This window comes from Zingiber officinale, chromosome 10A (assembly GCF_018446385.1).
Source record: "Zingiber officinale cultivar Zhangliang chromosome 10A, Zo_v1.1, whole genome shotgun sequence".
NCBI lineage: Eukaryota > Viridiplantae > Streptophyta > Magnoliopsida > Zingiberales > Zingiberaceae > Zingiber > Zingiber officinale.
The window spans coordinates 67,429,417-67,434,011 of record NC_056004.1 but is presented as its reverse complement, the minus strand read 5'-3'; the positions used below and the strand labels follow the sequence as shown (position 1 = coordinate 67,434,011).

The window sequence follows — 4,595 nt, the reverse complement described above, 5'->3', positions numbered from 1 at the left end:
GCATATCCTCATAAAGTCATAAAGTGCATTCTAGCATAACATGATCATGATCATAACATATCAAAACATAATCATAAGGTTCATCCTAACATAACATAACATAATCATAGGCATCATGGTATATCATAACATAATCATAATGTGTTATGCAGATGATTTTTAAAAAAACATGATTCATGCAATAATATATATATGCAACATGTCCTTTGAAAACTTATTTTATACGTACCTAAACATAATCATAACATGGTTAGGGCCCCGGCTTGTACCACTTACATAAATGCGCGCGTCCTATGTAGGTCCAAGGTAGCAAGTCTTGAACCCTACAAGGCATACATACTAGGCCCGTTTCTTAGTCCATCGACCTAGGGGCACTTAGGAGCCCATCCCTAACGAGGCCCGTTTCTTAGTCCATCGACCCCGGGGCGCTTATGGAGCCCACCCTTGGTACAAGCCATACATAAAGTAAAATAGTATGTCTTACATATCATGGTTCTTATCATTTCTTGCACATCGTATCTCTTATCATATCATACCATATAGAATTTTGGGCATACAGCTCATCATAATGGTATGTAAAGGTTTGGGCACACATCACATCATATATTTTATGCATAAATTGGGCACACAGCTCATTATATATATCATGCATAAATTGGCACATAACTCATCATAAATAATACACACCATAGCATAAGGGTTTTCATCATGTATAGATCATAAGTGTGCATAATTAAACATAGAAGCATAGAAATCTCATAATCATGGCATATAATATACATGGAAAACATAATTAGGTTTCTAACCCTAATGTCTTATAGTGGCCGAACCATATAGATTGGGTTTTTGATAAAAACTCCATACCAACATGTGAACCCTAAGTAAGCATCATTTCTTATACCATAAGAAACACCATGAGCAAGTTTAGGTAGAGTTCTAGGATTCTTAAGCTTACAACTTATCATGGCTGAAACTTGTCAAGCATACATTGGGTTAAAAACTATCATTCAAGCTTGTGAACCCTAAACAACTTCCATAGCAAACATATCAAGGAATAACATGAGCATAGTTGAGTTAGGTTCTAAGTTTCCTAGGCCCTTAAACATGAAGTGGCCGAGAGTTATAGGACTTAAAACAAAGGTTCAAGTGTCCTAAAAGCATGAGAACCTTAAACAACTTTCATAGCAAATATTTCAAGGAATAACATGAGCATAGTTGAGTTAGGTTCTAAGTTTCCTAAGCCCTTAATCATGAAGTGACCGAAACTTGTAGGGCTTAAATCTAGAGTTCAAGTGTCCTAAAAGCATGAGAACCTTAAACAACTTTCATAGCAAATATTTCAAGAAAGAACATGAGCATAGTTGAGTTAGGTTCTAAGTTTCCTAAGCCCTTGAACATGATGTGGCCGAATGTTATAGGACTTAAAACTAAGGTTCAAGTGTCCTAAAAGCATGAGAACCTTAAACAACTTTCATAGCAAATATTTCAAGGAATAACATGAGCATAGTTGAGTTAGGTTCTAAGTTTCCTAAGCCCTTGAACATAATGTGGCCAAATGTTATAGAGCATGTAATTTAATTTCCATGCAACAACAAACATAAGAACATTAAGTTAGTTTCATAACATTTCATCAAGGAGGTCATGAGCATCTTAGACTTGTTTTAAATTCTCCTAAGCTTCAAAACTAAACATGGCCGAACCTTCATGGACATGAAATAGAGTTCCACTTAACATACAATCATGGGCATATCATAATAGTTTCATATCTTATCTTAGGGAGATCATGGCATGCTTAGTTTTAAATTAAAGCTCTCCTAGGCCCTTAGTTCTACCATGGCCGAATACTCATGAATATAAGTTCTACCAAACATTTTAACATAGAGACATGATATAAATCCTTATCATAAAATACATGTTACAAGAAGAATATCGAGCATATCAAATTTAGATCTTTTCATTCCCTAGGTCCTTCCTTTGGTTTTATCTTGGTTGGAATTCTTCATGATGTTTTCTTAGATTTTTATGTAACCGAATCTTCATAGAACAACAAGAGCTAGTGTACCACAGGTGAGGGGAACTTACATCCTTTCGCTTGTGGTTTTCCTTAGAGAGAAAAGTGTTCTAGGTGTCAAGGAAGGAGGAAGCTTCTTCTTCTTGTACCTCCTTTTGTTTCCTTTGCTTGTAAGGGCTAGAACTTGAAGGTTTCTTCTCAGGAACTAGCTTTCTTGGAGAAGAACTTAACTTAGCTATTGGAATGAGGAGAGGGAAGTTTTCTTGGTTCGGTGAAGAATGAAGAAGGGAGAAGGAGGAAGAAGAAAAAGAATTTAATCCCTTGTTTTTTCTTCTCTAACCTATTTATCCCTTTGCCAAATGAAACATGTCCTCATTCATTCCCTCAACTCCTCTTTTCCCCCACTCCTTTAATTCCCATGAAAATAGAGAGAGGGAGGGAAGTAGACAATCCCTCTTTTGCTTGCTCCTTTTCTTAACCAAGAGGGAAAGGAAGGTAAGCAACTTGGTTTTCTCTTGCTCCTTTTTCTTTGTTTTCTTTTCTTCTTTAACTAAATTTTTCATTCCTTTCTATCCAATTATTTCTCCTTATCCTAATTGTTAACATTCATCACTTTATATCCATCAATTGTGGGAGGTTCAAGGTTCAATCCTTGACCTCACCTCTTCTTATTCTATATTTTCTTTTTGTTTTTATTTTCCTTTTTCTCTTATTCTTTTCTTTTCTTTATGATCTAAGGAAAATAATATTCATATACCTATCGTATAATTTTGTGGGTGTTACATACCCTTATCCTTATTTTTCTTTACTAGATATGTATCCCAGTGATCTACCAAGGCGCCCTCGTGACAAGGGGGTTAACCGTTACAGGATTTCACAAAGATTGTCTCTACGTGATACTTAGAGATACTGGCCAATCTAACTTCCTGCAAGAGCATTGACATCAAGGATAGAAACTAAGCAATCTATGTAGTATCTCCTAATATTACAATGAAACCGAAATCCTAGAATCCATCTCCCAAAGCTCATTCCATCCAAGATCAGTTCTTTCTCTTTCTCTCATCCTTCTCTTTCCCTTTTCAATCACCCTTGTTAGTTTGAAAACGCCAAAGCCAGCTTTCGACCGTCTAGATAACTTATCTTGTGACATATCTAGTGCTTAATCATCAATCCCTGTGGATTCGATATTTTTATTACTGACAACGAACCCGTACACTTGTGGTTGCGTAACAAGTTTTTGGTGCCGTTGTCAGTGACTGTTCGCATTAACATTAGTAGATTAGCAATTTAGTTAACCTAGACTTGTGAATAGTTTTTGTTTTTCCATTTTAAATTGCAATTTGTTTTCCATATACATAATCAAAAAAAAGAAAAAAAAACTACATTTTTTTTTAGCAATTCAAATTCTGCATTTTGTTTCTTGTTTTTCATATAGCATTTCATTTCCTATCTTTAATTCTTCATTTTTATTTTTACTCATTTTATTTCGATGAGCACTAACATGTCAAGCAGGGCCTTAAGAGATTTCTCGGCACCTATTTCTGCAAGATTTATGTCTCCCATTGTGCAGCCTCTTATTGAAGCAGAAAATTTCCAACTAGACCCAGAGTTAATTTCCATGATACAAGGTCACAAATTCAGAGGAGAAGTATCAGAAAGTCCTTATCTGCATCTTGAGACATATCTAGAGCTTTGCAATTTGGTGAATTGTGAAGGAGTATCACTAGATGCAGTTCGGTTGATGGCATTTCCTTTTAGTATCAAGGATAAAGCAAGTACTTGGTTATATTCTCTTCGTCCTCAAAGCATCACAAGTTGGGAACAATTGGAGCAGCAATTTCTGAATCATTTTTTCCCTCCAAGCAGAACAATCTACATGAGGAGTTGCATCACAAATTTTGTTCAAACAAATGGAGAATTTTTATTTGAAGCATGGGACAGATTCAAGGGTCTACAAAGGCAGTGCCCTCACCATGACTTGGAGAAATGGTTGATTCTACACATATTCTATTGGGGAATTTCTTTTTCAGATATGTGTTTGTTAAATTCATCAGCTGGAGGTTCATTTATGGACAAGAGTATAGAAGAAGCTTATACATTAATTGATCAAGTGGCATTGAACCTCCATGGATGGTCGAGTAAAAGTTGGATGGAATCTCCCTCAGAAATTCAAGAAGTACAAGCCACATATACAAGAGAGCCTGTCAAACAAAATGCAGTTCAACCACCTAAGAATGTCAAAATTTAGAAGTCACAGAATGAGGAGTTCAAACATTTGGGGGCAAGGATTGAGAGCATAATTTAAAAATGGTTCAAAGAAGATCCCCCTCCTACACAAATAAGATCTACTGAAAATTGTAATGATATTAAGTTGAGGGGCGGCAAGAATCATGAAGAACTTCTGAAAAATGACTTGTATAGAATTGAGGAGAAGAACAATAGAAGATCACAAGACCTCAATTTCATTACTCCAGGAAGTTCACAAAGGCCACATGTACCCTTCCCTCAACGATTGATCACACCAACATTAGATAAGCAAATCGGACCTCCTCCGCAAGCTCAAAGGGAATATGGAGAAAAGGAA

General features: G+C 36.0%; 1 non-coding gene across 1 annotated transcript; it reads right to left on the bottom strand.

Annotated features, from left to right (window-relative positions):
• Positions 1 to 3,885: 3,885 nt before the first annotated feature.
• Positions 3,886 to 3,991, bottom strand: LOC122028453. Its single transcript, XR_006124822.1, has one exon. It is a non-coding gene; the product is annotated as a small nucleolar RNA R71 (small nucleolar RNA).
• Between the last annotated feature and the right edge of the window lie 604 nt (positions 3,992 to 4,595).